The 27674-nt window shown below is 40.5% G+C and overlaps 3 long non-coding RNA genes across 3 annotated transcripts; all 3 read right to left on the bottom strand.

Annotated features, from left to right (window-relative positions):
* Positions 1-397: 397 nt before the first annotated feature.
* On the bottom strand, positions 398-3099 carry LOC140575415 (uncharacterized). Its single transcript, XR_011980811.1, has 5 exons — positions 3002-3099; positions 1268-1588; positions 1042-1119; positions 792-855; positions 398-567 (listed from the first exon to the last, which is right to left on the bottom strand). It is a non-coding gene; the product is annotated as an uncharacterized lncRNA (long non-coding RNA).
* Positions 3100-4873: 1774 nt separating this feature from the next.
* On the bottom strand, positions 4874-5627 carry LOC140575409 (uncharacterized). Its single transcript, XR_011980809.1, has 3 exons — positions 5494-5627; positions 5236-5299; positions 4874-5003 (listed from the first exon to the last, which is right to left on the bottom strand). It is a non-coding gene; the product is annotated as an uncharacterized lncRNA (long non-coding RNA).
* Positions 5628-10002: 4375 nt separating this feature from the next.
* Positions 10003-11039, bottom strand: LOC140575402 (uncharacterized). Its single transcript, XR_011980808.1, has 3 exons — positions 10622-11039; positions 10364-10427; positions 10003-10131 (listed from the first exon to the last, which is right to left on the bottom strand). It is a non-coding gene; the product is annotated as an uncharacterized lncRNA (long non-coding RNA).
* Between the last annotated feature and the right edge of the window lie 16635 nt (positions 11040-27674).

Below are 27674 nucleotides of genomic sequence, written 5' to 3'. Positions count from 1 at the left end.
TGGTTAGAAGAGCAGTGCAGTCAGGGTTATAGCACAGGGTTGCCCCCTGGTGGTGTTTTTGTGGAAATACATACAACAGATCCAGCTCAGTAGCCCCACCCCACAATCCACAATGACCCCTTCAGAAGAAATAAGTGCACAGAGTCAATCCTAGTGTTAAAGTGTTCACATTATAGAGAGGTGTGTGATTTAGAGGGGGTCGGACTGAAGATCACACTGAGATCAGAGTTTCTCTGCTATTCTAAAGCAGCTTTGATTTTCTTCATGATCTTTTAGATGGATTACACCCTCAAAACACTTCCAGAAACAGGAGCACAGTGCTGTTCTGTCTGAAGGAGATCAGATCCACTAGTGACTTTATAGTGAATGAGAAATAAAGACAGTAAAATGAGTCTCGTACTGATCTTTATTCTTATTCTGTGTGTGTGTGTGTGTGTGTGTGTGTGTGTGTGTGTGTGTGTGTGTGTGTGCAGGAGTCTAGAAAAAGGGAGAGATGATGTTCTTCAGAATTAGAAGGTGTGTGTTGGTTCAGGAGTGTTTTCTGAAGACTAATGTACAACACACCACCTGTAGAGAGAACACACACAGACACACACACAGTAGATGAGTGTGTAATCTCTGACACATTCAACATGTAGAACTGTAGTCAATATTAATGATGGTGATTGATTTAGAAAGGAGTTTCTTCAGCTTCAGAGCAGACCTCTCAACACTAGTTGTACTTTTGATGGGATGTTCAGTGTGTGTTAAACGCTTTAGTAAATCTGCCTCTATGAGGACGCTGAACTCACATCATTCTCTCACTTTCAGTCACGGCTGTAGTTGGAGGCTCTTCTGATGGACCTTCTGCTGGGTCTGTTCTCCAGAGGTGTGTAAAAGTTATCATCATTAAACAAAACACAGCTCACATTTTTAACCCCCACCCTCCCCCAACTACACACACAGCACTGTAGAATTAAGGACTGTACAGTAAATAAAAATCACTAAGTTGAATAAATGTATCTCTCTATCAGAGCTGATTCAAATGGACAGTTAGTTCACCTGCTGGTTGAGCTGCTGTGGTTGAGTGAAGCGGCCCTGGTTCAGATGCTGGTGGATGTTTTGTAAAAGTTTCTCTCACTGAAACACACACACACACACACACACACACACACACACACACTTTCAACTGGTTCCAGCCTGCATACACTTCATTCTCATCCTCATCAATCAGGACACTGGTCTCTAATAATGATTCTCACAGTTTTTACAGGAAAATCAGTTTTACCTTTAATAAAAAGTCTGACATCTTTATAATCCCCCTGCACTGAACACCTGTAGACTCCCTGATCCTCTTCAGTCAGGTCTGATAGGTGTAGAGAGAGGTTTCCTGTGTTCTGATTGGTCAGTGTGACTCTGCCTCTGTGTTTTCCAGTCTGTACAGGATATATTTGTACATAAGGAGGACCTCCAGATCTTAATGAAATAAAGCTCCATGTAAGAGTGCTGGGTTTGTAGTGAAGGTCAGTGCAGGAGCAGGGCAGGACTACAGATTCTCCTGAGATCCTCGTCACCTCCTCTATCTCTCCACTCTTCATCAGATCACAGGCTGCAGAAATGAAAGCTATAGTTAGGAGAGATCAGCACTGCACTCACCTGATTATTCACCTTCACTGCTTTAACAGAGGTGGGAACGAGTCACTGAACTGTGAGTCACGAGTAAGTCTCAGTCCTGGAATTCAAATGGTAAATAAGTCATGTCTCAATATTTCAGTGTAATATTCAATCTAATATTTAAACACTGGACCCTAAAGATTACTGTAAGGATGAATATCAGAGGTCTTTTACATGTATTACTCTTCCAGAAATGACTAAATCCAAAACACATGAAAGATCAGCACACATGAATAGTTGTCCTGTTCAAACTACTGCTGAATCTGAACTGCTGAAAGACTTTCTAATGAAGACTTTAATGAACGGGAGCTTCTTTCAGTCCTTCTGTGCTCCTGCTTAACCTTCAAAGCCCTCTGCAAACAGAGCCAGTTCAGTGTTTCTTCAACTACCACGAGGAAACTGCAGTTACTCCAGTAAGACTGGAGACTGGTCTCACTCGTCCTCTAAATACGTGTGAATGAATCAACCAGAAGCTCAGTTACTGAAGAAGCTGCTGTCTGATGTCAGATACTCTTTTACTGCGGTTCTGTTTTGTCTACAGCAGGAAACGACACCGTTTTCTTAAAAAGACTGACCAGAGTCCCGTCTGCAGTCAGACACCTCTCCCCGTTTCTTCAACTTTGTGTCTTGAGTCCAAACCTCTGACCTTTAATCAGATTCTTCTCCTGAGAATTATTGTTCTGTTGGACTCCAAAATCAGACCTGCAATTGATCCACTTATCAGAACAGCTGCAGATTTCGATTCTACTAACTGCAGCATTTTGAAGTTTTCAGGTAATCAGATAAAAGACAGAAATGAGACAAAGATTAAAGACTGAAATCAAATAAAGATAGAAGACTACAAAAAAATAGATGAAGATTAAAGACTGAAATCAGATGAAGATAAGAGACTGAAATCAGATAAATATAAAATACTGAAATGAGACGGAGATTAAAGACTGAAATCAGATGAAGATAAGAGACTGAAATCAGATAAATATAAAATACTGAAATGAGACAAAAATTAAAGACTGAAATGAGACGAAAATTAAAGACTGAAATGAGACTGAGATAAACTAAAATCAGATAAAGATAAAAAGACTGAAATCACATAAATATAAAAGACTGAAATGAGATGGAGATTAAAGACTGAAATCAGATGAAGATAAAAGACTTACATGAGATAAAGATTAAAGACCGAAATGATACAAAGATTAAAGACTGAAATCAGATCAAGATAAAAGACTGAAATTAGATAAAAGATTGAAATCATAAATGCAGAATTTTAGTATGTTGTATGTTAGTTTTGTACAGATTTGTGCTTCAGATGACTTTCAATCCTGAAAATTATGTCAATTAAATTTTTCACCTTTAACATATAATCTGAAGTCTCTGCTTTCCTTCTCAGTCTCACACCTGTAGGGTCCTTCATCTTCTTCTCTCAGGTCAGAAATGAGCAGAGAGAGATTAGCAGGAGAGTCTTTATCAAAGAGCTGAAATCTGTCTCTGTACTGATCAGCACTGAACAGCTCAGTCAATTCTCCTAGTTCCCCCTGCCTCACAGTCTTCCAAACGAATCTCTGAGGTTTGGTCTGCAGGTCAGTGCAGGAGCAGGGCAGCAGAACTGAACCACCAGTACGTCCTTTAATTTCACTGAACTGCTGTCCTGAGAGAGTACAACCTGCACACACACACACACACACACACACACACACACTTCTTGTCTTATTGTGAATTAGAAAAACACACATTTCTCTGGATGAAGGTTTGAAAGATCTGCTCTTACCTGCAGTGAAGTGAAACACAACCAGCAAAAGATACAAACACTCCATCATCACTGATTCTTCTACACACACTAATGTCCCTCAAAGAGAAACACACACACACACACACTCTACCACACAGCCTGTGTGTCTCTCTTTTATACTGGTCTTCAGGAAACCTCAACTGTAACTGCGTCAGTTCTCCTTTAGTCCCTCTGTTGTTGACTTTAACACTTCACTCTTCATCACTACCAATCTGATGGATTTGGTGATTTAGGGGTCCTGAAGGTAAAAGATGGGTATCTGTTTCTCTAGTTACACTATATTAAAACCATTCATGTCCAGTTCTGCATACCTCTGCATAAGCTCAGACACTGAAGATGGTGGTTGAAGACCAGTGTGAGAAACGAACAGCAGGGTTTGGGTGTTTACTCAGAACCCAGAGCAGAAGCAGGAAGTGGTCAAGTGTTAGTTATTGAATGCTGCAAACACTGTAGAGTGAACACACAGGACTCTACATTCCTGCACATAAGCTTCTAATCATCTTCTATGATTCACAGTGGGCCATTAGTAAATGGACAGACGCACCATGAGCATGTTCTGGAATTAGCTTCTTAGGGTTCTTGCCTGTTTACAGTCATTATTAGGAAAGAGCAGGTAATGCAGATTTCACACACTCTCCTCAAACCTCGTCCCAACAATCAGCAGACATGCTGCTTAGCTTATTTGGACACACTGAGCAAAGAGGAAAAAAGGGGCTGGGTTTCATGAAAAGAACACCACTCCAAATGTTAAGCACAGGGCAGTACATCATTTAGGGGTTGGGTTAACTGTATATAATTAACACTGTCTATAATTCCCACACAGTGACTCTGCTTTACCTTTATTCAAACATCATAAGAAGATCAGAGCAGTCAGATATATTTCCTAAACTGTGAGTGTAGAATCCTCCACACTGTGAGATCCAGCCCTACACTGACATTTATCTGTATGTAGGAAACATGTGATAAGACACACACACACAGTTGGTGGTCTACATGGTTAGAAGAGCAGTGCAGTCAGGGTTATAGCACAGGGTTGCCCCCTGGTGGTGTTTTTGTGGAAATACATACAACAGATCCAGCTCAGTAGCCCCACCCCACAATCCACAATGACCCCTTCAGAAGAAATAAGTGCACAGAGTCAATCCTAGTGTTAAAGTGTTCACATTATAGAGAGGTGTGTGATTTAGAGGGGGTCGGACTGAAGATCACAGTGAGATCAGAGTTTCTCTGCTATTCTAAAGTAGCTTTGATTTTCTTCATGATCTTTTAGATGGATTACACCCTCAAAACACTTCCAGAAACAGGAGCACACTGCTGTTCTGTCTGAAGGAGATCAGATCCACTAGTGACTTTATAGTGAATGAGAAATAAAGACAGTAAAATGAGTCTCGTACTGATCTTTATTCTTATTCTGTGTGTGTGTGTGTGTGTGTGTGTGTGTGTGTGTGTGTGTGTGTGTGTGTGTGTGTGTGTGTGCAGGAGTCTAGAAAAAGATGTTCTTCAGAATTAGAAAGTGTGTGTTGGTTCAGGAATGTTTCCTGAAGACTAATGTACAACACACCACCTGTAGAGAGAACACACACAGACACACACACTCAGCAACAGTAGATGAGTGTGTAATCTCGGACACATTCAACATGTAGAACTGTAGTCAATATTAATGATGGTGATTGATTTAGAAAGGAGCTTCTTCAGCTTCAGAGCAGACCTCTCAACACTAGTTGTACTTTTGATGGGATGTTCAGTGTGTGTTAAACGCTTTAGTAAATCTGCCTCTATGAGGACGCTGAACTCACATCATTCTCTCACTTTCATTCACGGCTGTAGTTGGAGGCTTTTCTGATGGACCTTCTGCTGGGTCTGTTCTCCAGAGGTGTGTAAAAGTTATCATCATTAAACAAAACACCGCTCACATTTTTAACCCCCCACTCTCCCCCAACTACACACACACACCCCAGCACTGTAGAATTAAGGACTGTACAGTAAATGAAAATCACTAAGTTGAATAAATGTCTCTCTCTATCAGAGCTGATTCAAATGGACAGTTAGTTCACCTGCTGGTTGAGCTGCTGTGGTTGAGTGAAGCGGCCCTGGTTCAGATGCTGGTGGATGTTTTGTAAAAGTTTCTCTCACTGAAACACACACACACACTTTCACCTGGTTCCAGCCTGCATACACTTCATCTTCATCATCATCAATCAGGACACTGGTCTCTAATAATGATTCTCACAGTTTTTACAGGAAAATCAGTTTTACCTTTAATAAAAAGTCTGACATCTTTATAATCCCCCTGCACTGAACACCTGTAGACTCCCTGATCCTCTTCAGTCAGGTCTGATAGGTGTAGAGAGAGGTCTCCTGTGTTCTGATTGGTCAGTGTGACTCTGCCTCTGTGTTTTCCAGTCTGTTCAGGGTATATTTGTACATCACGAGGACCTCCAGATCTTAATAAATTAAAGCTCCATGTAACAGTGCTGGGTTTGGAGTGAAGGTCAGTGCAGGAGCAGGGCAGGACTACAGATTCTCCTGAGATCCTCGTCACCTCCTCTATCTCTCCACTCTTCATCAGATCACAGGCTGCAGAAATGAAAGCTATAGTTAGGAGAGATCAGCACTGCACTCACCTGATTATTCACCTTCACTGCTTTAACAGAGGTGAGAACGAGTCACTGAACTGTGAGTCACGAGTAAGTCTCAGTCCTGGAATTCAAATGGTAAATAAGTCATGTCTCAATATTTCAGTGTAATATTCAATCTAATATTTAAACACTGGACCCTAAAGATTACTGTAAGGATGAACATCAGAGGTCTTTTACACACAAACACACACACTATCAACCGGTTCCAGACTGCTTACAATTCATCCTCATCATCATCAATCAGGACACTGGTCTCTAATAATGATTCTCAAAGTTTTTACAGGAAAATCAGTTTTACCTTTAATATAAAGTCTGACATATTTAAAACCCCCCTGCACTGAACACCTGTAGACTCCCTCATCCTCTTCAGTCAGGTCTGATAGGTGTAGAGAGAGGTTTCCTGGGTTCTGATTGGTCAGTGTGACTCTGCCTCTGTGTTTTCCAGTCTGTTCAGGGTATATTTGTACATCACAAGGACCTCCAGATCTTAAAAAATTAAAGCTCCATGTAACAGTGCTGGGTTTGGAGTGAAGGTCAGTGCAGGAGCAGGGCAGGACTACAGATTCTCCTGGGATCCTCGTCACGTTCTCTGTCCCTCTACTCTTCATCAGATCACAGGCTGCAGAAATGAAAGCTATAGTTAGGAGAGATCAGCACTGCACTCACCTGATTATTCACCTTCACTGCTTTAACAGAGGTGAGAACGAGTCACTGAACTGCGAGTCACGAGTAAGTCTCAGTCCTGGAATTCAAATGGTAAATAAGCCATGTCTCAATATTTCATTGTAATATTCAATCTAATATTTAAACACTGGACCCTAAAGATTACTGTAAGGATGAATATCAGAGGTCTTTTACATGTATTACTCTTCCAGAAATGACTAAATCCAAAACACATGAAAGATCAGCACACATGAATAGTTGTCCTGTTCAAACTACTGCTGAATCTGAACCGCTGAAAGACTTTCTAATGAAGACTTTAATGAACGGGAGCTTCTTTCAGTTCTTCTGTGCTCCTGCTTAACCTTCAAAGCCCTCTGCAAACAGAACCAGTTCAGTGTTTCTTCAACTACCACGAGGAAACTGCAGTTACTCCAGTAAGACTGGAGTTTAAGAGCAGAGTGAGGGATTACATGAACTTTCACACTGGTCTCACTCGTCCTCTGAATACGTGTGAATGAATCAACCAGAAGCTCAGTTACTGAAGAAGCTGCTGTCTGATGTCAGATACTCTTTTACTGCGGTTCTGTTTAGTCTACAGCAGGAAACGACACCGTTTTCTTAAAAAGACTGACCAGAGTCCCGTCTGCAGTCAGACACCTCTCCCCGTTTCTTCAACTTTGTGTCTTGAGTCCAAACCTCTGACCTTTAATCAGATTCTTCTCCTGAGAATTATTGTTCTGTTGGACTCCAAAATCAGACCTGCAATTGATCCACTTATCAGAACAGCTGCAGATTTCGATTCTACTAACTGCAGCATTTTGAAGTTTTCAGGTAATCAGATAAAAGACAGAAATGAGACAAAGATTAAAGACTGAAATCAAATAAAGATAAAAGACTAAAAAAATAGATGAAGATTAAAGACTGAAATCAGATGAAGATAAGAGACTGAAATCAGATAAATATAAAATACTGAAATGAGACGGAGATTAAAGACTGAAATCAGATGAAGATAAGAGACTGAAATCAGATAAATATAAAATACTGAAATGAGACAAAAATTAAAGACTGAAATGAGACGAAAATTAAAGACTGAAATGAGACTGAGATAAACTAAAATCAGATAAAGATAAAAAGACTGAAATCACATAAATATAAAAGACTGAAATGAGATGGAGATTAAAGACTGAAATCAGATGAAGATAAAAGACTTACATGAGATAAAGATTAAAGACCGAAATGATACAAAGATTAAAGACTGAAATCAGATGAAGATAAAAGACTGAAATTAGATAAAAGATTGAAATCATAAATGCAGAATTTTAGTATGTTGTTTGTTAGTTTTGTACAGATTTGTGCTTCAGATGACTTTCAATCCTGAAAATTATGTCAATTAAATTCTTCACCTTTAACATATAATCTGAAGTCTCTGCTTTCCTTCTCAGTCTCACACCTGTAGGGTCCTTCATCGTCTTCTCTCAGGTCAGAAATGAGCAGAGAGAGATTAGCAGGAGAGTCTTTATTAAAGAGCTGAAATCTGTCTCTGTACTGATCAGCACTGAACAGCTCAGTCAATTCTCCTAGTTCCCCCTGCCTCCTAGTCTTCCAAACGAATCTCTGAGGTTTGGTCTGCAGGTCAGTGCAGGAGCAGGGCAGCAGAACTGAACCACCAGTACGTCCTTTAATTTCACTGAACTGCTGTACTGAGAGAGTACAACCTGCACACACACACACACACACACACACTTCATGTCTTATGGTGAATTAGAAAAACACACATTTCTCTGGATGAAGGTTTGAAAGATCTGCTCTTACCTGCAGTGAAATGAAACACAACCAGCAAAAGATACAAACACTCCATCATCACTGATTCTTCTACACACACTAATGTCCCTCAAAGAGAAACACACACACACACACACACACACTCTACCACACAGCCTGTGTGTCTCTCTTTTATACTGGTCTTCAGGAAACCTCAACTGTAACTGCGTCAGTTCTCCTTTAGTCCCTCTGTTGTTGACTTTAACACTTCACTCTTCATCACTACCAATCTGATGGATTTGGTGATTTAGGGGTCCTGAAGGTAAAAGATGGGTATCTGTTTCTCTAGTTACACTATATTAAAACCATTCATGTCCAGTTCTGCATACCTCTGCATAAGCTCAGACACTGAAGATGGTGGTTGAAGACCAGTGTGAGAAATGAACAGCAGGGTTTGGGTGTTTACTCAAAACCCAGAGCAGAAGCAGAAAGTGGTCAAGTGTTAGTTATTGAATGCTGCAAACACTGTAGAGTGAACACACAGGACTCTACATTCCTGCACATAAGCTTCTAATCATCTTCTATGATTCACAGTGGGTCATTAGTAAATGGACAGACGCACCATGAGCATGTTCTGGAATTAGTTTCTTAGGGTTCTTGCCTGTTTACAGTCATTATTAGGAAAGAGCAGGTAATGCAGATTTCACACACTCTCCTCAAACCTCGTCCCAACAATCAGCAGACATGCTGCTTAGCTTATTTGGACACACTGAGCAAAGAGGAAAAAAGGGGCTGGGTTTCATGAAAAGAACACCACTCCAAATGTTAAGCACAGGGCAGTACATCATTTAGGGGTTGGGTTAACTGTATATAATTAACACTGTCTATAATTCCCACACAGTGACTCTGCTTTACCTTTATTCAAACATCATAAGAAGATCAGAGCACTCAGAGATATTTCCTAAACTGTGAGTGTAGAATCCTCCACACTGTGAGATCCAGCCCTACACTGACAATTATCTGTATGTACGAAACATGTGATAAGACACACACACACATTTGGTGGTCTACATGGTTAGAAGAGCAGTGCAGTCAGGGTTACAGCACAGGGTTGCCCCCTGGTGGTGTTTTTGTGGAAATACATACAACAGATCCAGCTCAGTAGCCCCACCCCACAATCCACAATGACCCCTTCAGAAGAAATAAGTGCACAGAGTCAATCCTAGTGTTGAAGTGTTCACATTATAGAGAGGTGTGTGATTTAGAGGGGGTCGGACTGAAGATCACACTGAGATCAGAGTTTCTCTGCTATTCTAAAGTAGCTTTGATTTTCTTCATGATCTTTTAGATGGATTACACCCTCAAAACACTTCCAGAAACAGGAGCACACTGCTGTTCTGTCTGAAGGAGATCAGATCCACTAGTGACTTTATAGTGAATGAGAAATAAAGACAGTAAAATGAGTCTCGTACTGATCTTTATTCTTATTCTGTGTGTGTGTGTGTGTGTGTGTGTGTGTGTGTGTGTGTGTGCAGGAGTCTAGAAAAAGGGAGAGATGATGTTCTTCAGAATTAGAAGGTGTGTGTTGGTTCAGGAGTGTTTTCTGAAGACTAATGTACAACACACCACCTGTAGAGAGAACACACACAGACACACACACTCAGCAACAGTAGATGAGTGTGTAATCTCGGACACATTCAACATGTAGAACTGTAGTCAATATTAATGATGGTGATTGATTTAGAAAGGAGCTTCTTCAGCTTCAGAGCAGACCTCTCAACACTAGTTGTACTTTTGATTGGATGTTCAGTGTGTGTTAAACGCTTTAGTAAATCTGCCTCTATGAGGACGCTGAACTCACATCATTCTCTCACTTTCAGTCACGGCTGTAGTTGGAGGCTTTTCTGATGGACCTTCTGCTGGGTCTGTTCTCCAGAGGTGTGTAAAAGTTATCATCATTAAACAAAACACCGCTCACATTTTTAACCCCCCACTCTCCCCCAACTACACACACACACCCCAGCACTGTAGAATTAAGGACTGTACAGTAAATGAAAATCACTAAGTTGAATAAATGTCTCTGTCTATCAGAGCTGATTCAAATGGACAGTTAGTTCACCTGCTGGTTGAGCTGCTGTGGTTGAGTGAAGCGGCCCTGGTTCAGATGCTGGTGGATGTTTTGTAAAAGTTTCTCTCACTGAAACACACACACACACTTTCACCTGGTTCCAGCCTGCATACACTTCATCTTCATCATCATCAATCAGGACATGGGTCTCTAATAATGATTCTCACAGTTTTTACAGGAAAATCAGTTTTACCTTTAATATAAAGTCTGACATCTTTATAATCCCCCTGCACTGAACACCTGTAGTCTCCCTCATCCTCTTCAGTCAGGTCTGATAGGTGTAGAGAGAGGTCTCCTGTGTTCTGATTGGTCAGTGTGACTATGCCTCTGTGTTTTCCAGTCTGTTCAGGGTATATTTGTACATCACGAGGACCTCCAGATCTTAATAAATTAAAGCTCCATGTAACAGTGCTGGGTTTGGAGTGAAGGTCAGTGCAGGAGCAGGGCAGGACTACAGATTCTCCTGAGATCCTCGTCACCTCCTCTATCTCTCCACTCTTCATCAGATCACAGGCTGCAGAAATGAAAGCTATAGTTAGGAGAGATCAGCACTGCACTCACCTGATTATTCACCTTCACTGCTTTAACAGAGGTGAGAACGAGTCACTGAACTGTGAGTCACGAGTAAGTCTCAGTCCTGGAATTCAAATGGTAAATAAGTCATGTCTCAATATTTCAGTGTAATATTCAATCTAATATTTAAACACTGGACCCTAAAGATTACTGTAAGGATGAACATCAAAGGTCTTTTACACACAAACACACACACTATCAACCGGTTCCAGACTGCTTACAATTCATCCTCATCATCATCAATCAGGACACTGGTCTCTAATAATGATTCTCAAAGTTTTTACAGGAAAATCAGTTTTACCTTTAATATAAAGTCTGACATATTTAAAACCCCCCTGCACTGAACACCTGTAGACTCCCTCATCCTCTTCAGTCAGGTCTGATAGGTGTAGAGAGAGGTTTCCTGGGTTCTGATTGGTCAGTGTGACTCTGCCTCTGTGTTTTCCAGTCTGTACAGGGTATATTTGTACATCACGAGGACCTCCAGATCTTAATAAATTAAAGCTCCATGTAAGAGTGCTGGGTCTGTAGTGAAGGTCAGTGTAGGAGCAGGGCAGGACTACAGATTCTCCTGGGATCCTCGTCACGTCCTCTGTCCCTCCCCTCTTCATCAGATCACAGCCTGCAGAAATGAAAGCTATAGTTAGGAGAGATCAGCACTGCACTCACCTGATTATTCACCTTCACTGCTTTAACAGAGGTGGGAACGAGTCACTGAACTGTGAGTCACGAGTAAGTCTCAGTCCTGGAATTCAAATGGTAAATAAGTCATGTCTCAATATTTCACTGTAATATTCAATCTAATATTTAAACACTGGACCCTAAAGATTACTGTAAGGATGAACATCAAAGGTCTTTTACATGTATTACTCTTCCAGAAATGACTAAATCCAAAACACATGAAAGATCAGCACACATGAATAGTTGTCCTGTTCAAACTACTGCTGAATCTGAACTGCTGAAAGACTTTCTAATGAAGACTTTAATGAACGGGAGCTGCTTTCAGTTCTTCTGTGTTCCTGCTTAACCTTCAAAGCCCTCTGCAAACAGAACCAGTTCAGTGTTTCTTCAACTACCACGAGGAAACTGCAGTTACTCCAGTAAGACTGGAGTTTAAGAGCAGAGTGAGGGATTACATGAACTTTCACACTGGTCTCACCCGTCCTCTAAATACGTGTGAATGAATCAACCAGAAGCTCAGTTACTGAAGAAGCTGCTGTTTTATTGCAGTTCTGTTTAGTCTACAGCAGGAAACGACACTGTTTACTTAAAAAGACTGACCAGAGTCCCGTCTGTAGTCAGACACCTCTCCCCGTTTCTTCAACTTTGTGTCTAAAGTCCAAACCTCAAGTCAAGTCAAGTCAAGTGGGTTTTATTGTCATTTCAACTACATACAGAGTACACAGTGAACCGAAACAACGTTCCTCCAGGACCATGGTGCAACATAGACAGTGCATACAAAACACAAGTGCAACACAAACAAACAAGTGCGAACACAAACAAGTGCGAAAGGTCAAACACTCTGACCTTTAATCAGATTCTTCTGAGAATTATTGTTCTGTTGGACTCCAAAATCAGACCCGCAATTAATCCACTTATCAGAACAGCTGCAGACCTCGATTCTACTAACTGCAGCATTTTGAAGTTTTCAGGTAATCCGATAAAAGACTGAAATCAGATGAAGATAAAAGACTGAAATCAGACGAAGATAAAAGACTGAAATGAGATGAAGATTAAAGACTGAAATTAGAAAAAGACTGAAATAAGCTGAAGAGACTGAAATCAGATAAAAGACTGAAATGAGATGAAGATTAAAGACTGAAATCAGATGAAGATTAAAGACCTGAAATCAGAAAAAAGACTGAAATGAGTCAAAGATTAAAGACTGAAATCAGAAATGCAGTATTTTAGAATTTTGTTTGTAAGTTTTGTACAAATTTCAATCCTGAAAAATATAAATTAAATTTTTCACCTTTAACATATAGTCTGATGCCTGTGCTTTCCTTCTCAGTCTCACACCTGTAGGGTCCTTCATCTTTTTCTCTCAGGTCAGAAATGAGCAGAGAGAGATTAGCAGGAGAGTTTTCATTAAAGAGCTGAAGTCGGTCTCTGTACTGATCAGCACTGAACACGTCTCCTGTATTAGTCGTCCAGCTGAATCTCTGAGGTTTGGTCTGCAGGTCAGTACAGGAGCAGGGCAGCAGAACTGAACCACCAGTACGTCCTGTAATCACACTGAACTGCTGTACTGAGAGAGTACAGCCTGCACACACACACACACACACACACACACACACTTCTTGTCTTATTGTGAATTAGAAAAACACATTTCTCTGGATGAAGGGTTGAAAGATCTGCTCTTACCTGCAGTGAAGTGAAACACAACCAGCAAAAGATACAAACACTCCATCATCACTGATTCTTCTACACACACTAATGTCCTTCAAAGAGAAACACACACACTCTACCACACAGCCTGTGTGTCTCTCTTTTATACTGGTCTTCAGGAAACCTCAACTGTAACTGCGTCAGTTCTCCTTTAGTCCCTCTGTTGTTGACTTTAACACTTCACTCTTCATCACTACAGAACTGTTGAGGAAGACCTTGATAAAAGACTGAGATCAGATGAAAATCTAAGACGGAGATCAGATGAAGATAAACGACTGAAATCATATGATTATTAAATACTGAAATCAGACGAAGATCAAAGACTGAGATCTGCCACAGAAGCATGTAATGTTAAATGATTAGTTTCGGATCACAAAATGGTTATTTATCCTAAAGGCTGTTGGAAGAACCTTGAACACTTCAGAGCCCACAGTTCCACTGCTCCAAAGCCCAATGCTGGGGGGGGGGCTTAATACTCCTCTACCTTGTGCACAACTGAGCATCTTTGCCAGCGATCAAAAAAATTTTGAATTTGGTGATTTAGGGGTCCTGAAGGTAAAAGATGGGTATCTGTTTCTCTAGTTACACTATATTAAAACCATTCATGTCCAGTTCTGCATACCTTACATCATCAACCTGACTGTTAAACATGTGCTTTACATGTGTGGAGGAACAGGCCTAGAGTAGACAGGAACATCAACTAGAACCCAGTTCTAACTGTAGGTACGACATCATGAGATAATAAGAGGTTCTGCATCCTCATAAGAAGATCTTGAAGAGACCCCCTAAAATCAGACTGCCAGTTGGACCCTGCTTACAGTCCAGTATTCAGAGCACTGTGTGTGTTTCACCTCACCATGTGAGTGTGTTTTCCTCCTAGAGATTGTAGAGAAGCACATGTGGTTGGACAGGGGGTTACTAAAGAGGAACCCTATGTTCTAGATCATCTGAGAAAACAGAGAACACAAGAACACTTGGAGTGAGCAGTGCTACAGAATCCTGTGTGTTTAATGAGGAGATGTCTCTCACTTTGAGCTCCTGTGTTTCAGTAAGGCCTGATAAAGAAGCTCAGACACTGAAGATGGTGGTTAAAGACCAGTGTGAGAAACGAACAGCAGGGTTTGGGTGTTTACTCAGAACCCAGAGCAGAAGCAGGAAGTGGTCAAGTGTTAGTTATTGAATGCTGCAAACACTGCAGAGTGATCACACAGGACTCTACATTCCTGCACATAAGCTTCTAATCATCTTCTATGATTCACAGTGGGTCATTAGTAAATGGACAGACGCACCATGAGCATGTTCTGGAATTAGCTTCTTAGGGTTCTTGCTTGTTTACAGTCATTATTAGGAAAAAGCAGGTGATGCAGATTTCACACACTCTCCTCAAACCTCGTCCCAACAATCAGCAGACATGCTGCTTAGCTTATTTGGACACACTGAGCAAAGAGGAAAAAAGGGGCTGGGTTTCATGAAAAGAACACCACTCCAAATGTTAAGCACAGGGCAGTACATCATTTAGGGGTTGGGTTAACTGTATATAATTAACACTGTCTATAATTCCCACACAGTGACTCTGCTTTACCTTTATTCAAACATCATAAGAAGATCAGAGCAGTCAGAGATATTTCCTAAACTGTGAGTGTAGAATCCTCCACACTGTGAGATCCAGCCCTACACTGACATTTATCTGTATGTAGGAAACGTGTGATAAGACACACACACACAGTTGGTGGTCTACATGGTTAGAAGAGCAGTGCAGTCAGGGTTACAGCACAGGGTTGCCCCCTGGTGGTGTTTTTGTGGAAATACATGCAACAGATCCAGCTTAGTATCCCCACCCCACAATCCACAATGACCCCTTCAGAAGAACTTAGAGCACAGAGTTAATCCTAGTGTTGAAGTGTTCACATTATAGAGAGGTGTATGATTTAGAGGGGGTCGGACTGAAGATCACACTGAGATCAGAGTTTCTCTGCTATTCTAAAGTAGCTTTGATTTTCTTCATGATCTTTTAGATGGATTACACCCTCAAAACACTTCCAGAAACAGGAGCACACTGCTGTTCTGTCTGAAGGAGATCAGATCCACTAGTGACTTTATAGTGAATGAGAAATAAAGACAGTAAAATGAGTCTCGTACTGATCTTTATTCTTATTCTGTGTGTGTGTGTGTGTGTGTGTGTGCGTGTGTGTGTGTGTGTAGGAGTCTAGAAAAAGGGAGAGATGATGTTCTTCAGAATTAGAAAGTGTGTGTTGGTTCAGGAGTGTTTTCTGAAGACTAATGTACAACACACCACCTGTAGAGAGAACACACACAGACACACACACTCAGCAACAGTAGATGAGTGTGTAATCTCGGACACATTCAACATGTAGAACTGTAGTCAATATTAATGATGGTGATTGATTTAGAAAGGAGCTTCTTCAGCTTCAGAGCAGACCTCTCAACACTAGTTGTACTTTTGATGGGATGTTCAGTGTGTGTTAAACGCTTAAGTAAATCTGCCTCTATGAGGACGCTGAACTCACATCATTCTCTCACTTTCAGTCACGGCTGTAGTTGGAGGCTCTTCTGATGGACGTTCTTCTGGGTCTGTTCTCCAGAGGTGTGTAGAAGTTATCATCATTAAACAAAACACCGCTCACATTTTTAACCCCCCACTCTCCTCCAACTACACACACACACCCCAGCACTGTAGAATTAAGGACTGTACAGTAAATGAAAATCACTAAGTTGAATAAATGTCTCTCTCGATCAGAGCTGATTCAAATGGACAGTTAGTTCACCTGCTGGTTGAGCTGCTGTGGTTGGGTGAAGCGGCCCTGGTTCAGATGCTGGTGGATGTTTTGTAAAAGTTTCTCTCACTGAAACACACACACACACACACACACACACACACACACACTTTCAACTGGTTCCAGCCTGCATACACTTCATCTTCATCATCATCAATCAGGACATGGGTCTCTAATAATGATTCTGACAGTTTTTACAGGAAAATCAGTTTTACCTTTAATATAAAGTCTGACATATTTATAATCCTGCTGCACTGAACACCTGTAGTCTCCCTCATCCTCTTCAGTCAGGTCTGATAGGTGTAGAGAGAGGTTTCCTGTGTTCTGATTGGTCAGTGTGACTCTGCCTCTGTGTTTTCCAGACTGTACAGGGTATATTTGTACATCACGAGGACCTCCAGATCTTAATGGTATAAAGGTCCATTTAACAGTGCTGGGTCTGTAGTGAAGGTCAGTGCAGGAGCAGGGCAGGACTACAGATTCTCCTGGGATCCTCGTCACCTCCTCTATCCCTCCACTCTTCATCAGATCACAGGCTGCAGAAATGAAAGCTATAGTTAGGAGAGATCAGCACTGCACTCACCTGATTATTCACCTTCACTGCTTTAACAGAGGTGAGAACGAGTCACTGAACTGTGAGTCACGAGTAAGTCTCAGTCCTGGAATTCAAATGGTAAATAAGTCATGTCTTAATATTTTACTATAATATTCAATCTAATATTTAAACACTGGACCCTAAAGATTACTGTAAGGATGAACATCAAAGGTCTTTTACATGTATTACTCTTCCAGAAATGACTAAATCCAAAACACATGAAAGATCAGCACACATGAATAGATGTCCTGTTCAAACTACTGCTGAATCTGAACTGCTGAAAGACTTTCTAATGAAGACTTTAATGAACGGGAGCTTCTTTCAGTTCTTCTGTGCTCCTGCTTAACCTTCAAAGCCCTCTGCAAACAGGACCAGTTCAGTGTTTCTTCAACTACCACGAGGAAACTGCAGTTACTCCAGTAAGACTGGAGTTTAAGAGCAGAGTGAGGGATTACATGAACTTTCACACTGGTCTCACTCGTCCTCTGAATACATGTGAATGAATCAACCAGAAGCTCAGTTACTGAAGAAGCTGCTGTCTGATGTCAGATACTCTTTTACTGCGGTTCTGTTTAGTCTACAGCAGGAAACGACACTGTTTACTTAAAAGGACTGACCAGAGTCCCGTCTGCAGTCAGACACCTCTCCCCGTTTCTTCAACTTTGTGTCTTGAGTCCAAACCTCTGACCTTTAATCAGATTCTTCTCCTGAGAATTATTGTTCTGTTGGACTCCAAAATCAGACCCGCAATTGATCCACTTATCAGAACAGCTGCAGATTTCGATTCTACTAACTGCAGCATTTTGAAGTTTTCAGGTAATCAGATAAAAGACAGAAATGAGACAAAGATTAAAGACTGAAATCAAATAAAGATAAAAGACTGAAAATAGATGAAGATTAAAGACTGAAATCAGATGAAGATAAGAGACTGAAATCAGATAAATATAAAATACTGAAATGAGACGGAGATTAAAGACTGAAATCAGATGAAGATAAGAGACTGAAATCAGATAAATATAAAATACTGAAATCAGACAAAAATTAAAGACTGAAATGAGACGAAAATTAAAGACTGAAATGAGACTGAGATAAACTAAAATCAGATAAAGATAAAAAGACTGAAATCACATAAATATAAAAGACTGAAATGAGATGGAGATTAAAGACTGAAATCAGATGAAGATAAAAGACTTACATGAGATAAAGATTAAAGACCGAAATGATACAAAGATTAAAGACTGAAATCAGATCAAGATAAAAGACTGAAATTAGATAAAAGATTGAAATCATAAATGCAGAATTTTAGTATGTTGTTTGTTAGTTTTGTACAGATTTGTGCTTCAGATGACTTTCAATCCTGAAAATTATGTCAATTAAATTTTTCACCTTTAACATATAATCTGAAGTCTCTGCTTTCCTTCTCAGTCTCACACCTGTAGTATTTGTCATCTTCTTCTCTCAGGTCAGAAATGAGCAGAGAGAGATTAGCAGGAGAGTCTTTATTAAAGAGCTGAAATCTGTCTCTGTACTGATCAGCACTGAACAGCTCAGTCAATTCTCCTAGTTCCCCCTGCCTCACAGTCTTCCAAACGAATCTCTGAGGTTTGGTCTGCAGGTCAGTGCAGGAGCAGGGCAGCAGAACTGAACCACCAGTACGTCCTTTAATTTCACTGAACTGCTGTACTGAGAGAGTACAACCTGCACACACACACACACACACACACACACACACACACACACACACACACACACTTCATGTCTTATGGTGAATTAGAAAAACACACATTTCTCTGGATGAAGGTTTGAAAGATCTGCTCTTACCTGCAGTGAAGTGAAACACAACCAGCAAAAGATACAAACACTCCATCATCACTGATTCTTCTACACACACTAATGTCCCTCAAAGAGAAACACACACACACACACACACTCTACCACACAGCCTGTGTGTCTCTCTTTTATACTGGTCTTCAGGAAACCTCAACTGTAACTGCGTCAGTTCTCCTTTAGTCCCTCTGTTGTTGACTTTAACACTTCACTCTTCATCACTACCAATCTGATGGATTTGGTGATTTAGGGGTCCTGAAGGTAAAAGATGGGTATCTGTTTCTCTAGTTACACTATATTAAAACCATTCATGTCCAGTTCTGCATACCTCTGCATAAGCTCAGACACTGAAGATGGTGGTTGAAGACCAGTGTGAGAAACGAACAGCAGGGTTTGGGTGTTTACTCAGAACCCAGAGCAGAAGCAGGAAGTGGTCAAGTGTTAGTTATTGAATGCTGCAAACACTGTAGAGTGAACACACAGGACTCTACATTCCTGCACATAAGCTTCTAATCATCTTCTATGATTCACAGTGGGCCATTAGTAAATGGACAGACGCACCATGAGCATGTTCTGGAATTAGCTTCTTAGGGTTCCTGCTTGTTTACAGTCATTATTAGGAAAGAGCAGGTGATGCAGATTTCACACACTCTCCTCAAACCTCGTCCCAACAATCAGCAGACATGCTGCTTAGCTTATTTGGACACACTGAGCAAAGAGGAAAAAAGGGGCTGGGTTTCATGAAAAGAACACCACTCCAAATGTTAAGCACAGGGCAGTACATCATTTAGGGGTTGGGTTAACTGTATATAATTAACACTGTCTATAATTCCCACACAGTGACTCCGCTTTACCTTTATTCAAACATCATAAGAAGATCAGAGCAGTCAGAGATATTTCCTAAACTGTGAGTGTAGAATCCTCCACACTGTGACATCCAGCCCTACACTGACATTTATCTGTATGTGGAAAACATGTGATAAGACACACACACACAGTTGGTGGTCTACATGGTTAGAAGAGCAATGCAGTCAGGGTTACAGCACAGGGTTGCCCCCTGGTGGTGTTTTTGTGGAAATACATACAACAGATCCAGCTCAGTAGCCCCACCCCACAATCCACAATGACCCCTTCAGAAGAAATAAGTGCACAGAGTCAATCCTAGTGTTGAAGTGTTCACATTATAGAGAGGTGTGTGATTTAGAGGGGGTCGGACTGAAGATCACACTGAGATCAGAGTTTCTCTGCTATTCTAAAGTAGCTTTGATTTTCTTCATGATCTTTTAGATGGATTACACCCTCAAAACACTTCCAGAAACAGGAGCACACTGCTGTTCTGTCTGAAGGAGATCAGATCCACTAGTGACTTTATAGTGAATGAGAAATAAAGACAGTAAAATGAGTCTCGTACTGATGTTTATTCTGAACTCAATGAAAATAACAGAACGATCAACACCAGTGTGTGTGTGTGTGTGTGTGTGTGCAGGAGTCTAGAAAAAGGGAGAGATGATGTTCTTCAGAATTAGAAAGTGTGTGTTGGTTCAGGAGTGTTTTCTGAAGACTAATGTACAACACACCACCTGTAGAGAGAACACACACAGACACACACACTCAGCAACAGTAGATGAGTGTGTAATCTCGGACACATTCAACATGTAGAACTGCAGTCAATATTAATGATGGTGATTGATTTAGAAAGGAGCTTCTTCAGCTTCAGAGCAGACCTCTCAACACTAGTTGTACTTTTGATGGGATGTTCAGTATGTGTTAAACGCTTTAGTAAATCTGCCTCTATGAGGACGCTGAACTCACATCATTCTCTCACTTTCAGTCACGGCTGTAGTTGGAGGCTCTTCTGATGGACCTTCTGCTGGGTCTGTACTCCAGAGGTGTGTAAAAGTTATCATCATTAAACAAAACACTGCTCACATTTTTAACCCCCCACTCTCCCCCAACTACACACACACACCCCAGCACTGTAGAATTAAGGACTGTACAGTAAATGAAAATCACTAAGTTGAATAAATGTCTCTCTCTATTAGAGCTGATTCAAATGGACAGTTAGTTCACCTGCAGGTTGAGCTGCTGTGGTTGGGTGAAGCGGCCCTGGTTCAGATGCTGGTGGATGTTTTGTAAAAGTTTCTCTCACTGAAACACACACACACACTTTCAACTGGTTCCAGACTGCTTACACTTCATCCTTATCATCATCAATCAGGACACTGGTCTCTAATAATGATTCTCACAGTTTTTACAGGAAAATCAGTTTTACCTTTAATATAAAGTCTGACATATTTTAAATCCCCCTGCACTGAACACCTGTAGACTCCCTCATCCTCTTCAGTCAGGTCTGATAGGTGTAGAGAGAGGTTTCCTGGGTTCTGATTGGTCAGTGTGACTCTGCCTCTGTGTTTTCCAGTCTGTACAGGGTATATTTGTACATAAGGAGGACCTCCAGATCTTAATGGTATAAAGGTCCATTTAACAGTGCTGGGTCTGTAGTGAAGGACAGTGCAGGAGCAGGGCAGGACTACAGATTCTCCTGGGATCCTCGTCACCTCCTCTATCCCTCCACTCTTCATCAGATCACAGGCTGCAGAAATGAAAGCTATAGTTAGGAGAGATCAGCACTGCTCTCACCTGATTATTCACCTTCACTGCTTTAACAGAGGTGGGAACGAGTCACTGAACTGTGAGTCACGAGTAAGTCTCAGTCCTGGAATTCAAATGGTAAATAAGTCATGTCTCAATATTTCAGTGTAATATTCAATCTAATATTTAAACACTGGACCCTAAAGATTACTGTAAGGATGAACATCAAAGGTCTTTTACATGTATTACTCTTCCAGAAATGACTAAATCCAAAACACATGAAAGATCAGCACACATGAATAGTTGTCCTGTTCAAACTACTGCTGAATCTGAACTGCTGAAAGACTTTCTAATGAAGACTTTAATGAACGGGAGCTTCTTTCAGTTCTTCTGTGCTCCTGCTTAACCTTCAAAGCCCTCTGCAAACAGAGCCAGTTCAGTGTTTCTTCAACTACCACGAGGAAACTGCAGTTACTCCAGTAAGACTGGAGTTTAAGAGCAGAGTGAGGATTTACATGAACTTTCACACTGGTCTCACTCGTCCTCTGAATACGTGTGAATAAATCAACCAGAAGCTCAGTTACTGAAGAAGCTGCTGTCTGATGTCAGATACTCTTTTTCTGCCGTTCTGTTTTGTCTACAGCAGGAAACGACACTGTTTACTTAAAAGGACTGACCAGAGTCCCGTCTGCAGTTAGACACCTCTCCCCGTTTCTTCAACTTTGTGTCTAGAGTCCAAACCTCTGACCTTTAATCAGATTCTTCTGAGAATTATTGTTCTGTTGGACTCCAAAATCAGACCCGCAATTAATCCACTTATCAGAACAGCTGCAGACCTTGATTCTACTAACTGCAGCATTTTGAAGTTTTCAGGTAATTAGATAAAAGACTGAAATGAGATGAAGATTAAAGACTGAAATGAGATGAAGATAAAAGACTAAAATGAGACGAAGATAAAAGACTGAAATGAGACAAAGATTAAAGAGTGAAATCAGAGAAAAGACTGAAATGAGATGAAGATTAAAGACTGAAATGAGATGAAGATTAAAGACTGAAATGAGATGAAGATAAAAGACTAAAATCAGATGAAGATAAAAGACTGAAATGAGATGAAGATAAAAGACTAAAATGAGATGAAGATAAAAGACTGAAATGAGACGAAGATTAAAGACTGAAATGAGATGAACATCAAAGACTGAAGTCAGAAATGCAGTAGATTTGTTTGTTAGTTTTGTACAAATTTCAATCCTGAAACATATATTTAAATTCTTCACCTTTAACATATAGTCTGATGCCTGTGCTTTCCTTCTCAGTCTCACACCTGTAGGTTCCTTTATCTTCTTCTCTCAGGTCAGATATGAGCAGAGAGAGATTAGCAGGAGAGTCTTTATTAAAGAGCTGAAGTCGGTCTCTGTACTGATCAGCACTGAACACGTCTCCTCTCTTAGTCGTCCAGCTGAATCTCTGAGGTTTGGTCTGCAGGTCAGTGCAGGAGCAGGGCAGCAGAACTGAACCACCAGTACGTCCTTTAATCACACTGAACTGCTGTACTGAGAGAGTACAGCCTGCACACACACACACACACACACACACACACACACACACACACACGTCTTGTCTTATTGTGAATTAGAAAAACACACATTCTTCTGGATGAAGGGTTGAAAGATCTGCTCTTACCTGCAGTGAAGTGAAACACAACCAGCAAAAGATACAAACACTCCATCATCACTGATTCTTCTACACACACTAATGTCCCTCAAAGAGAAACACACACACACTCTCTACCACACAGCCTGTGTGTCTCTCTTTTATACTGGTCTTCAGGAGACCTCAACTGTAACTGCGTCAGTTCTCCTTTAGTCCCTCTGTTGTTGACCTTAACACTTTACTCTTCATCACTACAGAACTGCTGAGGAAGACCTTGATAAAAGAATGAGATCAGATGAAAAACTGAAATAAAAAAAAAGATCAAAGAAAGAATTGAACAAGGCCTCTTTGCTACCCGGACACCGGAGTTGGCTCTGGACTCAGAGCCCATTCACACCTGGAACCCACCTAGTCCACATTCCACCCATGTGAGCCCAACATGAGCATATTTGGCAGAGTACTCACAACCCAGAGCAGAAAACGGAAGTGGTCAGGTTTCAGAAATAGATAGAATGATGTAAAGACACAGGACTCTACATTCCTGGAAATAAGCTTCTAATTGTCTTCTATTTAAATGGACAGACGCACCATGAGCGTGTTATGGAATTAGCTTCTTAGGGTTCTTGCTTGTTTACAGTCATTATTAGGAAAGAGCAGGTGATGCAGATTCACAGCTTGATACACACTCTCCTCAAACCTCGTCCCAACAATCAGCAGACATGGTGCTTAGTTTACACACGAGGACAAAATTGTTGGTACCCCTCGGTTAATGAAAGAAAAACCCACAATGGTCACAGAAATAACTTGAATGTGACAAAAGTAATAAAAAATAAAAATGCTATGAAAATTAACCAGTGAAAGTCAGACATTGATTTTCAACCATATTTCAACAGAATTATTTTAAGAAATAAACTCATGAAACAAGTCTGGACAAAAATGAGAGTACCCATAACTTAATATTTTGTTGCACATGCTTTTGAGGCAATCACTGCAATCAAACGATTCCCGTAACTGTCAATGAGACTTCTGCACCTCACAGAAGGTATTTTGCCCCACTCCTCATGAGCAAACTGCTCCAGTTGTCTCAGGTTTGAAGAGTGCCTTTTCCAGATGGCATGTTTCAGCTCCTTCCAAAGATGCTCAATAGGATTTAGGTAAGAATAGTTCAATGTTTTCCTCTTAGCCATTCTTGGGTTTTTAGCTGTGTTTTGGGTCATTATCCTGTTGCAAGACCCATGACCTGCGACTGAGACCAAGCTTTCTGACACTGGACAGCACAATTCTCTTGAGAATCCCTTGATAGTCTTGAGATTTCATTGTACCCTGCACAGATTCAAGACACCCTGTGCCAGATGCAGCAAAGTAGCCCCAGAACATAACAGAGCCTCCTCCATGTTTCACAGTAGGGACATTGTTCTTTTCTTGATATGCTTCATTTTTCTGTTTGTGTCAACACTGAATTTAATATACTTTAAGTACTACTGTACTTAAGTGTATTTGTTTCTAAGAGAATTTAAATCATAAGATAAAAACAACTTAAAAATGAGAATCTCAAATTACCTCACTGTAGCGTCCTCCATAATAAAAAAATCACCACCACACTCACATTTATTGGTACATTTTTGCTACAAATGGAGGTACGCTGAAAGCACAATGTAAATATAATTTGAATGGAGCGACAAGGTGAACTGGCACTGGAGCAAAAAACTCGATGCGGCCTGCGATGTCCTTGGTGGAAGATGGATGTAGTACCTTTATTGGTAGGCTAGTCATATTTCCCAGATAGTTGACAATTCTGGCAAATATGGCCCATCTAAGAAACGTATAGACATAAAGGAAATGTTTGAAATATGTCTATAATATGATAGCTCTCATCACTCTGGGAGGCTATTAGTAAAACTAGCTGTGGACGATGTGGAGGACGCTTGACACAATAGCATGGAGGCGTAAATGTTATTTACTCAAATGAAATTCATACAAGATAATATAGCGACCTGCGCTTACTGTGGTCTGGGGATGAACAGCTATTATTGTCTATGCTGACATAAAGGGGCAGAGTTAAGTGTGTGGTTGTGGTAATGAGTATATTTTGAGCAAGGCCAACACACACAAATCTAAGAAGCCAACGCAGTCTAAGATAGATTTAAAAAATGCCCTTGGATCCTGTGCTTTATTGAACAATCTCATACTACTCCTACTACTAATATTATTACTTTGTCAGTAAACAGTATTGGGTTTGATTCAGAAAAAATCTGTGAATGTAGACATCATATGCAGCATCATGAAAAAGAATTTTACCTCTACCTCTGCCACTTAAACAAAGGTGTGTTTGTACCTGTGACCTGAGGCCTTGTTCAATGCAAAGTAATCTTTTCATTTATAATCGGTCATGCCTGCCCCTGTTGTCATGTCTGCCTTTGTTTGGTTTTGCCATGTGCTCTCAAGCACATGGCTCTGTTTGTGTCTTGTCTGCACTAGCCACGCCTGTCCATTAGTGTTTCCACCAGTGTCTCCTTTGTAGCCATGCCCCCTTGTTAGTCCCAGGTGTTCCTTGTGAGTCTCTTGTTAGTGTCCGTATAAGTACCCCTTTGTTTCGGTCATCCCTTGTCCCTTGGTTTTGTGCATGTATGTGAGAAGATGGTCCTGTTGTGTTCTTGGTTTGTAGATTTAGCCTGTTTAAGGGATTTATGTGTTTATTTAGTAAGCTTTGCTTGTTTGGTTTTCTTGTCTGGCATTAAATTATCCTGTGAGTACGTCCGCCTCTGTCTGGTGACAAACCATGGCATAATCCAAAATGAATTTCTGTAAGACAATTCACAGATTTGGAATGATACAGTAAAAACATTTGTATTTAATTTTTTCACACAATCACACTCTTTTAACTGTACATTTTACTGTTCAACTGTTGTCATTTCCTCGTTATAAAGTCTGAAAAAAATACCCTCAGCTGGAAACTTGAACACAGTTAAGTGCAAGTAAGGTGCTGGTAGGTGAGCACAGGAGCTGCGTCATTAGTTGCAGTCTTCCTTTCTACCTGATAGCAAGGTTTCATCAGTGAGATGCAGAGGACTTCACATCTCATTCTGGAGCCACTGTCCCTTTAAAAACCGCTCTGTACCATCAGACCTGGGGGCTGGAAAATTAGTAGCTACAACATAGAGAAGGGGACATATGGAGAAAACAAATAAATGGTAAAGCTAAGTCTTGTTGTCTGTGTTTAACGAGCAAACATCCACTGGAGGAGACATTATGTCTTAAGTTATTTCATGTCTTCATGACTTACGTTATTTCTTCTTTTTGTCTCTGTCTTTTATTACTGACTAATTATGTAAAGCTGCTTTGTGACGACAACAGTTGTAAAAAGACTTCACACTGCCCTCCAAGGTACTACGATCCTTCTACTCCTGCACCATCGAGAGCATCCTCACAGGGAACATCACAGTCTGGTTTGGGAACAGCACCAAGCAGGACAGGCAAGCGCTACGACGAGTGAGACGTTCAGCAGAGCGAATCACTAGGATGGAGTTTCCTGACCTGCAGTCCATCTACAAGAAGCGGTGTTGGACCAAGGCCAAGAAGATTGTGAAGGACCCCAGTCATCCCAACAATGGACTGTTTTCTCTGTTGCCCTCGGGGAAACGCTTAAGAACCCTGAAGGATAACACAGAGAGAATGAGGAGGAGCTTCTTTCCACAAGCCATCCGTGCCTTGAATGGGGACAGGGACTAGGACACTAAATCAAAGTATCTACATACACAAACTGGACCCTCACTTACTACAATACACAACCATGGCTCACGGAAAACACACTACGGACAATAATGAAAATATTTCTTTTTAACTCACACATACACTCACATACAGATAAATATGTACATATGTATACATATATATATATATATATACACACACACACACACACACACACACGCACTATTTCATCTGTGTATATATATTTGTATTTTTTTTGCTTATATTTCTAGATTTTCATATTTTTATATTTTATTCTTTAACTTAAATGTAACTTATTCTATTTTTTTTTTTCATTTTATTTTTCTTTTGCACTTTACTTCATTAAGTTAAGGTTTAGTTAAGTTTAAATGTAGATTTTTATTGTATAGCTTGATGTGGGCAGACTGTCATAAAAGCATTTCACTGCAAGTTATACTGTGTATGACTATGTATGTGACAAATAAAATTTGATTTGATTTGATTTGATTTGAAAAAGCACTATACAAATAAATCTGACTTGACCTGACATTAGCTAGCACTAGCTAACAACAACAACAACAGTGCAACAGTGACTTCAGTCAATTCAATCGTTAAGTTGTTAATCAATGTCTGTCTCTTGAAAAAATAGCTACCTTTAAAAGGAACAATATTTTCCATACTCATTCAACAGCCATCTCCACAATAATAGATAAATAAAGAGGAGTGTCATTAATGGCATAAATGCTACATCAGCATCGATCCTTATCTAGCCAGCTAAATATCAAATTAAATAAATAAATCGTTCCTCAATTTAATAAATCGCTCCCGATATGTATTAAATATTGTTACTCAGAGAAAAACGATTTGTTAAATCGAGAGGATTAACATGTTCATTTAATGGAGGGTCTCAAAC

The sequence above is a fragment of the Salminus brasiliensis genome, chromosome 1, assembly GCF_030463535.1.
Source record: "Salminus brasiliensis chromosome 1, fSalBra1.hap2, whole genome shotgun sequence".
In the NCBI taxonomy this organism is placed as follows: Eukaryota; Metazoa; Chordata; class Actinopteri; order Characiformes; family Bryconidae; genus Salminus; species Salminus brasiliensis.
This window is presented reverse-complemented; position numbering and strand designations above follow the sequence as displayed.